This window comes from Equus asinus, chromosome 12, assembly GCF_041296235.1.
Source record: "Equus asinus isolate D_3611 breed Donkey chromosome 12, EquAss-T2T_v2, whole genome shotgun sequence".
Lineage (NCBI taxonomy): Eukaryota > Metazoa > Chordata > Mammalia > Perissodactyla > Equidae > Equus > Equus asinus.
Window position 1 is genome coordinate 6,695,217 of NC_091801.1, and position 13,468 is coordinate 6,708,684.

General features: G+C 43.0%; 1 protein-coding gene across 4 annotated transcripts in view; it reads left to right on the forward strand.

Moving 5' to 3' along the window:
- PAG1 (phosphoprotein membrane anchor with glycosphingolipid microdomains 1) overlaps positions 1–13,468 on the forward strand; it is a 136,947-nt gene that overhangs the window by 28,237 nt on the left and 95,242 nt on the right. The window contains exon 1 of one of the 4 annotated variants that reach the window (XM_070481003.1): positions 4,952–5,114. The exons of 2 other annotated variants lie outside the window; for them this stretch is intronic. The gene's annotated coding sequence lies outside the window, so the exon portion shown is untranslated. Of the gene's footprint in view, positions 1–4,951; positions 5,115–13,468 lie in introns of those variants that run through there. One more of the 4 variants, XM_070481005.1, reaches the window with a different exon arrangement.

Sequence of the window (13,468 nt, forward strand, 5' to 3'; positions counted from 1 at the left end):
CATAGTAAATGAAATTTCCTTGCTTGATAAGGTTTCTAATTTTACCCTCGAAATGAAAGGAAGGACTACTTCTTCTGGGAAGCCAGAGGACACGTACTTTTTCCTTTTATTCCTACAAGTACAACTAAAAACCCTAGGCACTCTAGGTAGAGCACACGTCAGAGGACGTGACAGGTGCGGAAAAGAGGGCAGATCATCCGTGGATCTCAAGATCAAGGAATGACACGATGATGAGTACATGGGTTTTCTTTTGGCCTCATGTAGCCCAGATTTGGAGTTGGAGAAGCCGGCAGTCTGGAAGCACCAGCGGGGACAGACAAAACAACGACGAGAACAACAACATCCTGTCCTCTCCAGCCAGAGGATCAGCAAAGGGACACCCCAGCAAGACAGAAAACTTAGACAACAACTGCTAGCCAAACATCACAGAAAAATCTGTGGCCCCACCCTCCCAGCAAGGGCTGATGGGGACCCCAAGACTTCCACCCGTGCCAGGCTCTAAGGGAGCACCCAGCCCCCACACTGGGTGGTGTCACAGAAGGCTGAGTGGTGGGGAGCCAAGACTTTGATTTCTGCTAGGTAGTAACAAAACTTGCCACCTCTGCCCCTGTGTAAGTGGAGACCACAGGAAGAATCTGATTTCCACTCTCCCAACCCCTGGGGTGTGGTCGGCAGAGACCGTGTAGGAAGCAGTAACACCACTCCTTCATCCAAGAAGGTAGCAGCAGGGGCCTGGTAGAGAGCCACACTGCCCTGCTCAGCAGTAAGTTGGACCCCCTCTCAGTGGAGGTGTTGTGGGGAACCTGATTCTCCCCCGACCTGGCAATAATGACACAGTCTCCCTCTTCTTGCTGGAGTGATCTCAGAGGACAGCAGCTAAAATAGAAGGTTTAAATAAGATCCAGAGTCTCTTAACATAATACCAAAAATGTCCAGGTTTTAATGAAAAAAAATCACTTGTCATACCAAGAACCAGGAAGATCTTGAACTGACTGAAAAAAAGGCAATCGACAGAGGCCAACACTGAGAGGACAGAGATGTTAGAATTATCTGACAAAAGTTTTAAAGCCTCCATCGTAAAAATGCTTCATTGAGCAATTAGGAACATCTGGATACAAATAAAAAAATAGAAAGTCTCATCAAGTGAAGGAAATATAAAGAAGAACCTAGTGGACATCTTAGACTGGAAAAATACAGCAATCCAAATGAAAACATCGGGATGGGCTGAACAGCAGAATGGAACGGACAGAGAAAAGAATCAGTGCCCCAGAAGATAGAACAATAGAAATTACCCAATCTGAACAAAGAGAGGAAAATAGAATAAAGAAAACATAACAACAGAGCCTCGGGGACCTGTAGGACTCTAACTAAAGATCTAACGTTTGTGCCATTGGAGTCCTAGGGGAAGAGAAAGAAGAAGGAGGGACTGAAAAAGTACTTGAAGAAATAATGGCTACAAACTTTCCAAATTTGGCAAAAAATATAAATTTATAGATACAAGAAGCTAAGTATGGTAGGCTGAATAATGGCCCCCTAAAGATGGCCGCATTATAATTCCAAGAACCTGCAAATACGTTACTTGTATAGTAAAGGGGACTTTGCAGAGGTGATTAATTTAGGGGTTTCGAGATGGAGAGAATATCCTGGGTTATCTGGGCAGGCCCACTGTAATTACAAGAGTTCTCATAAGAGGCAGGCAGGAGGGCGAGACAAGGAGATGTGATGGAGGCGGAGAGAGAAAAGGCAATGTGATGCAGGGTCACAAGCCAAGATTTGCAGGCAGCCTCTATAAGCTGGAGAAGGCGAAAAAAGCAGTTCTCCCCTAGCACCTCCAGATGGAGGGCAGTGTGTCTTCTGACTTCCAGATCTGAAGGTTATAGATCTGAGACATTTTAAGCTACTGTCTTAGTCTATTTAGGCTGCTGTAGCAGAACACCACAGACTGTGTGGTTTATAAACAACATAATGGGATTCTGACTTTTGACAAAGATGTTAAAGCTATTCAGTGAAGGTAAGTTAGCCTTTTCAATAAAAAGTGCTGGAATAATTGGACTTCCATATGTTTAAAAAAAGGAACTTTCACCTGTCAACAAAGATTAACTCAAAATGGATCATAGACCTAAACGTAAGATGTAAAACTATAAAACTCTCAGAAAAAATATAGGAACAAACCTTTACGATCTAGCGCTGGTAAATAGTTCTTAGACTTGACACCAGAAGCACAATCTATGAAAGGAAAATTTAGTAAATTGGACATAACCAAAATTAAAAACTTTTGCTCTGTGCAGGATCCTGCTAAGAGGATGAAAAGGCAAGCTACTGAGTGGGAAAAAATATTTGCAAGCCATGTTCTAACAAAGGACTAGTAAAACTCAACAATAAAAGGAAACAAACAATGCAGTTAGAACATGGACGAAAGAAATACCCTCACTAAAGAGGGTATACACATGGCAAATAAACAGATGAAAAGATGCTCATCATCATTTGCCATCAGGAAAATACAAACTAAAACAGTGTTGAAATATCACTACACACTTATCAGAATGACTAAAATAAAAAACAGTGACAACACCAAATGCTAGTGAGGATGTAGAAAAACTGAATCACTCATAGATTGCTGGTGGAAATGTAAAATGTCACAGCCACTCTGGAAAACGGTTTGGCAGTTTCTTAAGAAACCGTACATGTAACTACTCCTGGGCCCTCCTGGGCGTTTATCCCAGAGACATGAAGAGTTATGTTCTCACAAAAGCCTATACACAGATATCTATAGTAATTTTATTTGTAATAGCCAAAAACTGGAAACAACTCAGATGTTTTTCAATGGATGAATGATTAAACAAGCTGTGGTACATCCATACCATGGAATGCTACTCAGCCATAAAAAGGAACCTATTGCTACATGCAACAACTTGCATGAATCTCAGGGAATTATGCTAAGTGAATAAGGCCAATTCGAAATGGTAAGATACTGCATGATAACATTTATATAATGTTCTTAAAAACTGACAAAATTATGGAAATAGAGACCAGATTAGTGGTTGACAGGGGTTAAGGATGTGGTAGGGGCAGGGTGTGGCTACAGAAAGGCAAACATGAGTAATCCTTGTGGTGATGAAAGTGTTTTGTATCTTCACTGTATCAATATCCGTATCCTGGTTGTCATATTGTACCATGTTGTTTCAAGAAGTTACCTACCATTGGGGGAAACTGAGTGGTGGCTACATGAGATGTCTTTGTATTAGAAGCAACTGCATATGAATCCACAGTTATCTAAAAATAAAAAAATTAAAAATAAAAGAAGGAAAATGAAGAACTTTTAAAATTTCTTATAGATCATTTCAATGTGAAAACACAATTCAATGTCGTACTCTAAAGAATTTCCCAACTCCAGATTCAGAAAGATGTTGGTGTGAAATTGTCTCTTTTAAAGTACCATTATTCTTTGTTTGGTGGGGGTTGTGAAGGAAAGTAAGGGATTCTGTTATATCAATCGTGTGTCAAAAAATAGTTACTATTTGTTGAATCCCCAACACCCTGTGAGGTCGGTACCATTGTGAAGAAGAGGACACGGAGATGTGAAATAATTGGCCCTGATGAGTAGTGAGGCTATTTGAACTGGACCGTCTGGTTCCGAGGCCTGTGTTCTTTCATAATCACCACATCCCTCTGCCTATTTGCGTAGGCTGTTAATTTAGTCTCCCAGTATCTTTCTGGATCAAGGTGCTGGCCTCAGGAAGTTTGGGCACTTTTTCTAGGCCACAGAGTAGCACATCTGGGATTGAAATTCCAGGCCTTTGCTATCCACATCCCATCCTTCCACCTCCTCAGCAGAAGCCATCTGTTACATGACCCTCACACCTGATCCTCAAGCCTATTTTGTTGGCCCTCTTGGTGTTGGGTGATAAAATATTATTTTAAAATTTATATTAGTAGCATATATTTAAACAGTGTGAGATAATGTGGACAAATCCAGGTTTCTAGCTTCTCTTAGGGAAAAAACAGAAAATCTGCCAACTCTGGGTTCACATTCCCAAATTCCCACAAAGGAGTTAGATACATATGCTTAGTGACTGCCCCTTTAGATGAGGCATGTTTGCCACTGTCCTCACCACTCCCTATTGTCTCCGATAATGCAGCCAGCCAACAGCTATCTTTTATCACTGTGTGGCACTTGTTTTTCTTAAAGCAGAGTGGAAGAAAGTAACATTTTAACCTACCTCTCTACCAAATCGTAGACCTTCTGAGAAGGCTTTGAGTTCCTCTGGTACACTTCACTCGTATATGGTACCTGCCTGACCCTAGTCAGCACTGGGATTTATGACTCTTACCCTTGATGATACTACCAAAGCTGTTAGCTCTGCTGGGACCATGTTCTCCTGAAGGCCCTTCCTCACCTGCCCGAGTGGAACTCATTCTTCAAAGTTCGTGCAGCCTTTCTGATCTCCTCTTCAGTAAGAATCCATTACTTCAATTTCTTTTCTTTTTTTTTTTTTAAATACAAGCCATGTTTATTTCTCATGGCTTTAAAGTTCTCCCTTTTATCTTAGCCATTTGTATAGTTGTAGCTTCCCTAATTATAATCTACTTAAAGTTATGTTTCTGAGAACTTCCGTGATTAGAACATTTTCAGTTGTTGAAGTTAAGACTCCCGTGGAATTAGAGGAGCTGACATCATCAGTCCATCTGTGAAAGCCCTTCCCTAAAATGAAATAGGCAGACATGAAATGGAATGTGTCTCCTTTGGTGTTTCTTAAATTAGTAATAATGAGTATTGCGCAGTTATTTTCCTCATTGTTATGGTCGCTTTAAACATTCCTTGCTGAAGACATTCTGGTAGTTCTACTGGAGTTTCAACGAGATGCTTAGAAATTGATTTGGTTTCGTGACACGTAATGTGCACAGGAAGAGGTGGTAGTTCTCTGCATCTGGTTTTCTAACGATGTGTTCAAGGTGTTTTCAATTTTGCAACTCGGAGGCCCCTTCTCTCTCCTGAGGGGCCCAGCTCTGAGTGTCTCTCCTGCTTCTCAGATACCCAGTCTGAGTAGTTGACCTAGTAGGAAATGGAAGTAAAGAGTTTCACAGAAGGGGAATTTACCGTGAGGACAGCATTAGTAAGTTATTCATATTGATATACTTTGTAATACTTAAGCACATTTTCTTTGCGGGGCAGACGTTCAGAAGTGAACTGATTATGTTCAATATTGAACCCCTAAGTAATTCAATATCGTCTGAGGGTAATGGTATTGCAAACTATATTACAATTAGAAGTGTCCTTTTTTGCTGATCGAAAAGTGGATGACGGGGGGCTGCCTTGTTGGCAGAAATTGCGTTAGGATTGAGGAGTGACTGAAAATTGCACGAAGGTGATCACCCTCCAGGCTGGGCGTGTGACTAGTGTGGATGGAAGATGCGGGGGATGGGGGACGTTCCAGGAATGGAAAGGCCACTTGGGATGTCATCTGGGGACTCTTCCTGCCCCATGTCTTACTGCTAATCCGGGTTATCCTTATTCAAAGGGAAGCTCTGAGAAGGCTGAGACCTGGGTAGTGTTTCCTCAGACCAGGAGGTCAGTGACTTCTGAGCTTATAATGCTGCTCTGGGCGAAACTTGAGCATGTGCAGAAGAGAAGGAAGATAGTGGATAAGTGAGCAAAAGGGGGCGAAATAGAGTGAAGGTTGAGAGGATAAGAGCTTGTACTCTGGAGCCAGACTATTGGTTGTTGTGTGTCTGCCTCCCTGCCCGTCCATCTCCCCCTCCTGGCTCTGTGACCTTAAACAAATAATTGACCTCTCTATACTTCCGTTCCCTTGTCTGTAAAATGGGGATAATAATCGTATTTCCCTCATAGGGTTGCTGTCATGTGAAGAGTTCTTGGAACAGTGCCTGGTGTGTGTGGTCAGCCCACTGTCACTGTTTGCTGTCATAGACGGGAAGGCCCACACGGCAAGGACAGAAGACACTGCACCCAACGGTCAATGTTTCCTTTCATAAATAGCAACATCTCTGCTCTGTACAATTTTCCTTTCTTCTTTGTCAATCGCTCTTTTTCTTCTGTACCTACAAGGTCATCTGAGACAGCCTATCTTTCAGTGCAAGGAGTCAGGAGCCTGGGAAGAAACTTCGATAAAATAAGGCAGGATAAAGAACCGCGAAGCTACGTGTGCTTTTGGGACCCTTATCAGTGCGTGAGCATTTTCCAACATCTCTTTGGAGAACTATTTCCAAACTTGGTTGTTTTTTCAGGTTTATTCTTTGCATTAAACCTGGCTGTCTGCTCATTTCCAAAATATACCCATTCATGACTTAGAAAAACGTTAGGAAGGTCTTTGGCCCTATTGGGAAAGGCCTTAGTTCTTATCCCGCTTTCCTGAGGACTGAAGAAGAAAACCCTTCATATAACAATGAAATTAATCGACCTCAGTTATTTTCAAGCTGTTTGTTTTTAAAGTATCTTTCATAATAGATTTAAAATTTTTTGCAGTTCATTTTATTAAACAGATTAAGTTTGTCACCTTATCTCAAGGAACAAGTACATGAGAAATAATACGCGTCTGAGTAATTTGAGCCCAGAAACTCTGTCCTTGAAAGAAAGAAACCAGCAGACGTTTTCTCTGTTCTTCTTGCTTCTCTATGTAAAGAGCTTTGCTGAGGACGTTTATAGCAGTGATCCTATGGGGAAAAGTATTTTTGAGTTCAGTGGTTTCCATTGATCCAGTTCCCTTCACGTGGGCTTGATTTCTGTGGGCCAGGCAGTAGCAGGCAGAGTTGTACACCAATTGAAAAAGATGTGAGCCCTGTCTTCAAGGAGCTGCTCTTTCCACCCGTAGTGTGGCTCCTTTGACTAGATTTAGGGATGGAGGGGAAGGAGCAGAGTGAATTGTGGGAAGAGTCATTTGTGTTGCCAAGGAGAAGTTTGTGACCCAGAAACAGGCATCGGAGTGAAGGAAGTTTAAAGGCTTTTGCGATGGCAGGCAAGGGTGGTGTGAGGAGATTTGACCGCACCTTGTTCTCCAGAATCTTCTCTCTTTCCTATCCTTTCAACAGCTGCAGACTTTATCTTTGAAGGGGGGGATTTTGCAGAGTGGGTGAGGAAGTCATGAGGAGCAAAAGTGGGGATGTTTCTTTCTCCTATCTCTTGCCTCCTCCTCCTCCTCCTCGCTCTTGATCCTACCTTGCCATATAGACCTGACTTCCCCACTAGGTTGCAGAGTAGAAGCTGGAGAGGGGAGTTCCAGAAGTGCTGGAAGAAAATGAAGCGGCTTTTTTTCCTTCATCTTTTCTGATCTCCCTTACCACTTCCTCCATCTCTTTGTAGGTCCCATGGGGATGGGAGATCTAAATGAGGGAGGCACACAAACCCCTCCTTTGTACTTTTTACCTTCCCCATTCCTCCCCATCTCCCTCCTAGCAGGAAATGCCCCCCCCCACCAAACACCCACACACTTTAGACCCATTCTGAGGTGTGTGTGTGTGTGTGTGTGTGTGTGGATGGTGGTAATTAGGGCTCCAGTAGAAAGGAGATTGAGAACCTGTAGCTGGCCATTGTGAGCAATGGAGGACCTTACGGTTATGAAGAGGAAGATCAAAAGATTCAACCATTGGCCTAAAATTATCTGTAGTCCAGAGAACTAGTTCTAAAATGTTAATACCCATAATAATGGGGCAGTAGATTCTGACTGACAAGATCAGAAAGACTGCATAAGCCTTCAAAAGTGAATTCTAATTTGACAGGTGGAGAAAGAGAGGAGAACATAGTCCCGGCAGAGGCAACAGTGTAGTAGCATTGACCAGGGCGAGAGTCACAAACTCGAGTGAGTACCATAAATGAGTGACTTGAGGCAGAGGATCTCAAAGCTGCCTCAGGAGGTCAACAATTTGATAGAGAGGTGGGTAAAACCAGAAAATCCCTTTCCTTTAACTCTACTTTAAGAACAAAAACAATGCTGTACAATGATTAAAAGCAGCTGGTGCTTGACTGCAGTATCTGGGAGACGTTAGGGAGTAGTAAGGATTGTGGCCAAAAGGGAGTTCATGCCTCATTTAAGGGCAACAGTTAAATAGTTTCATTCAGTTCCTGCTTTTTGAGAATTTGGTACTGCCGATCTAGGGCTGGTAGAATTTACTTTCCGCTTAGCATACGCCAGGTAGGCCCTGTTCTAAGTGCTTAATATACTGATTTAACACAACCCCAAAGATGCAGTGAAGTTCTCCTGAAACCTGATACTTCAACCAATTTGTGATAAGCTTCTTGGGATGTGCCATTCAGCAGTGTCTTCTTCCTGTCCTTTTTGTCTTCATCTTTTCTGATCTTGTCTGGAGTGCATTGTAACCCCAAAAGGCAGGATGATGTTCTCTTAGAAAGGACTTTGCCCTCACAGAGAGAAGTGCTTCTAGAGTAAGTCTGGGCCCTTCTGGATCTGTTTGATCTGGTGCTCTCTCAAGGTTTATTTGGGAAGTGGTACCCACAACATAGGTCAGTCTTTGTCTCCATCTAATCTAAACGTTTTTCTTTCAGCAAAATTTTCAACCTTCTTTGAAACCTTTACGGCAAACCTCGAATTATTGATTCAGTTAATCTTTTGTGTTCTTAAAACATACCTTCTTCATCACAGTGCTTTGCTATTTTAATATCCAACAAATTCCTTTCTGATTTCTAAATGTGCAGAAAAAACCATACAGTTGTGGAAAAAAAGTATAGCCAATCATTTCATATCTGGAGAAATTAATATTTTTCCAGAAAAGTGAGCATATGTTGGGAGGGTGCCAGTTGGTATTCAGATATGAGTCCAGACAGATGTCTGCCACGTACAGATCTGATTAAGATGCACACCCGTCCTTTTCAGCCTTTTGGAAAATATTAGTGGCACAACAGTGATGGAATTTGAACATTATTGAATATTCTTTACTAACTACTTTTTGTGGCTGAAGTCTAGGGGTAAAACCCGTAATAAACTTCTTCTAATTACAAATTAATGACTCTTAACTTGTAAGACAGGCTGGACAAGGAAAGTGTGGAGGGAACTGGTTTAAAAGATGCAATGACAAACCAGCATATCAACAGCAACCCAAAGACGTTTTGAAGTGTTTTCAGATCGTTCTGGTTTTTTTCTTCTTCTTCTTGGCATGCATTATCCTTGAGGATTTGAATTATATTCACTGGTTGGGCTCTAGAATTCCAGGGCAGAGACCTGTGTAAGTCAGGACTTAGGAGCATTTAGTGAAAGTTGGGAATAGAGGTCAAAGGTGAATGGCAGCCTGGGCTGCATCACTGAACCCAAAATGTGGAAAAATGTGGGATCCAGATCTTGACCAAGAAGCATGGTGTCCAGTTTCTCATGCCATCGCAGTGTGGTTTCCTCTCTGCCAGCAGATAGTGAGCAAGCCCGCTACTGGGAGAAGGTTTTCCAGATTTCTGTATCCAGCATCTTATATGTGTATTCAAAATGTTGAAAGAATAAAGGCCTCTGTGGCAAACAAAAGTGACCAGTGTTCTTGGCAATCTGGAGATTGTTATTTATTGCAGTTTAATTCTGCAGACCCAGAGAAGAATAGTTTAAGGAGGAATATTTCTGAAGGAGCAAGACTGGTAGAACCTTGAAGTCGGAAGGTACGAGGCCCGATTCTCCTGAAGTCGTTGAACTAGGTGGTTCTCTAGTCTGTGCTTCTCAGACTTTGATGTGCCTACAAATTGCCTGGGCATCCTGTTAAATTGCAGATTCTGATTTAGTACGTCTGGGGTGGGGCCTGAGATTTGCCTTCCTAACGAACTTCTGGGTGGTGCTGATGCTCTGGGCCACAGACCGCATGTTTAGCCAGCTCTGCATGATCTCTGCACCCAAGCTTCCATTATCTCTACAATTCTGTGAGAGTCTGATCACCTGACACTTCAGCAAGACAGGAGGGTTCCAGGAAACATGCCGACCATGGTATTCACTGTTCTCATTCTTCATAATCATCTTCATCAAAAGCCCTTTAAGTGCCTAATTATGCGTAACAGTTTCACATGCTTTACAAAAAGAACTAAATAGGTTTGGTCCCGGCCTTATCAGATTTGACAATCTAAGACAGACAGAGAAATATGCATAGAAACAGTAATAAATATGGAGGCAGTAATAAATAGTGAGCGATAAATATTCATCCAGATATGGAATATATTAAAGTAAAAAGGTTATGGATTTAGCATGGGCCTTAGAATATTTATTTTCTTACAGCTTTTGTTCCTTCTAAAATCTGGGAAACTGAAAAGATTGCTCTGCAGTTTTTGCTTAAAAACAAGAGGTTTCTGTTTCTATTTTACAGATGGGAGTGTGGAATGGAAAGGTCAGTTTCTGAGGCTTCTCTGGTTGTTGTTTTGTTTATTTTGGCTACTAACTTCAAGAAAAATATTTTGTCAGCACCACACGCCTAACCCTAATTCCCACATGCGGGTGTCTCAGCCTGATTTCTTGTTGCTCAACACTGTGTATGTGGACACAGGCTCATTAACCTCAGCTCTTTCTACCCCAGGGCCTTGGGCCCATCACGTCATCCTCACACTGTCCTTGTGTAGCAGAGGAGGCAGGGCTGGACATTGTTGTCTCTGAATTGTGGGCAGTTAAGTGATGCGAAGAAGGAAACTGGTGTGTCCAAAGTCTCATGGTAATTAACTTACACAGGAAGTTTTGGATTTACTTCTCTTTCTTCTGTACACCTGCTGAACTGACCAAGGTCTCAGCTGCCTTGGTGGAGGAAGGGATCCGATGAGTGGCCATTACCAGCATTTTCTCCTGACAGCAGAACAGATTCCGTTCCTGGAGGCCAGGCCCCCCGCCGACCGGAGATTGTGGTCAGGTACCCATGGTGATGAGCAGGTTTGTTAGAACCGTATCCCAGTCTAGCAGGGTGATGCCAGGTTTTCTCAGCTTGTTGATTTATTCTAGGTGAGAGACAGCTAAAAGAATTATCACAGATCTGGAAAATGGTCACATCTAACCAAAGGTGTCTGTATCAAATATTTACCAGTTACGGGATTGGAGACCATTGGTTTCCACCTGCTTGATTCACGTAGGCGCATGTAATGTTCAGTAGTGACTCTGTATGTGCTTAGGGATGCAGAGAACACTGTACACGGGCACACTCTTAGGGGACAGCTGTGTGTTATCTAAAATGATGCGGGAGAATGAGGTGCTGCTTAGAAGTCAGGGACACTTGGATTTGAAATTTGGCTCTGCCACTCACTGGCTGAGTTACGTAACCTTTCCAGGCCTCAGTTTCCCCATCTGTAGAACCAGCATCATAATTGTCCAGATCCCATGGAGTTCTGGTGAGCATTACATGAGATGAGGACGTATGGAATGTGTAGCACAGGGTCTGCAAATAGTAAGATGGATGACCAGTAATGTTAGTAGATCATAATAAAACTGTTACAAGTGCCAGCATCTGAAATGGTTTGGGTCTTGCAAGAGAGTCTAAATATGGTACTGTTATAGTATTTCGTGTGTGCGTATTTGTACGGGAGTTTGTATCTGGGTTAATGAAAATGTCCCACTCTGTTTATTAGGAATAAAGCTGTTGTTGAAGCAAAGCCTGCATTAATTAGGCTCAACCTCGTCTTTCATTCTGTAATGTTGGATGTGGCTGTTGTTTTCCTTGTTTTGTGAAATTAACCACAAAGACTGAAGGCAGTCTGCTCCTGTTACAGAAGATAGAAGACCCTGAGTCGTTGTCATAGCGGGAAGCTAAGCCTTTACAAAACCACAATGACAACACGGTATATTTTGCATTAGTGCCTGGTAATAGATCTCTGTGGTGCATGGAATTGTGCAGGCTGGATTGAGAGAACTAAGTATCTGGTTGCCCCTTTGAAGACAATGAGAGCAGAGGGAGGTCTCTGGAACTCGGTCTCAGGAAGTGAGGGGATGCCGTTTGCCTACAGATGGTGTGAGAATAGAGCGGGGTGCTCGGAGGAGCAGCACTCTTTCGTAAGTGGAATCTGCAGCCTGCCAGCTATATTGTAGGGCTGCAAGGTGGACAGAGCAAGGGCATGAGGCAGCTGGCTGGAAACCAAGAAGCCAGAGTGAGCCGTTTAAAGTGGAGGATAGGAAGCGGAGCCCCAGGGAAGTCCCTAACCTCAGAAACCTATTCAATGGCACTTTTTATAGGGTGTCTGTGGCTTCTGGTCAGGTGGACATTGAGGCAGCTTGGCTCAAATGTAAGCCAGTTCTTCCTCAAATTGAGGGTGAGCATGAACCACCCGTTAACGTGAGGATTCCGATTCAGGAGGTGTGGGGTGAGGTCTGAGCATTAAAATAGATGATTGAGCTCACACAGGGCCGAGAATACAGCAGGTGCTCGATACAGGTGCCTTCCTGCCTCTCTTCTCCCCCATCTGTGCCTTTTTGGATGCTCCCCATCCAAATTGCTGTCTTTTTCCCCTACTATGGGGGTTAGGATATAAGTATCATTATGTTTTAATAAGTCTTCGTTCATTTGAGAGGAGTGATTCTCAACCGGGGGTGATTTTGCCCTTCGGGGGATATTTGTCAGAGTCTTGAGATGTTTTGGGGTTGTCACAGCTGTGGGGGGGAATGCTAGTCCCTCAAAACAAAGAACTATCCAGCCCAAAATGCCAGTGCTGTATACGTTACACTGGTGTTTACAGTTTATTTCTTCACTGGACTGTAAATCAAAGAAGGAGAAGACCGAGAAGGATGTGACAGGCTGAGGACCCAGGTTGGGACAAGTTGGAGGACCCACCTACCAGGTACCAGGATCCACTTAACTCTTAAGAAGCACACCACAGGTGGTTTCCAGCTTAAAAACAAGTGCTTTGTTAGATATTCATATCTATGTTAGCTGTTTAGCCTCTTAAAAAAAACCAAGCAAACAAACAACATGGCGGAGGCATGGAGAACTCTGCATGGGAGATGAGGATCATGGGATAGACGATGAGATATGATGCTGGGTGGGCTGGCAGGCATCATGGCAGGGAGCTTGTCAGACCACGCCAGGTGGCTTGGGTTTTATCCCAAGAGCTGTGGAGAGCTGTATGCGTGGGGTGCTCATGCTCTTGTCTGTGCTGTACCCACAGCCTCTACATACTTCTCTTATTACTGATGTCTCTCTATATTGTATATGTTTGTAACTGGGTCTCCTGAACTGGGGCTTATCATCTTTGCTGTTGTATAGCCCAAAGACTTATCAATAAGCATTTATTAGACAGATTTAGCAGCATCTCAAAATAGTGATTTCTCCGCTTTTAAACAGGTGCTATTCCCAAACACTTGATTCTGACACAGTAGCTTAGAGCTTGAAATGCATCTTCCTGGTTTTCTAAATGAAGGGTTTTCAGGCTGGTGTGGAAACTTTCCAGAACCCACAGTGTTGCTGAGTTGTAGTGCTTAGTGGTTCAGAATAGGGGATTTCCCAGTGAAAGGCCAGGAGAAGAAAGTTTCCGTTGCCTTTCGCTGTTGAAAGTGGACTCTTG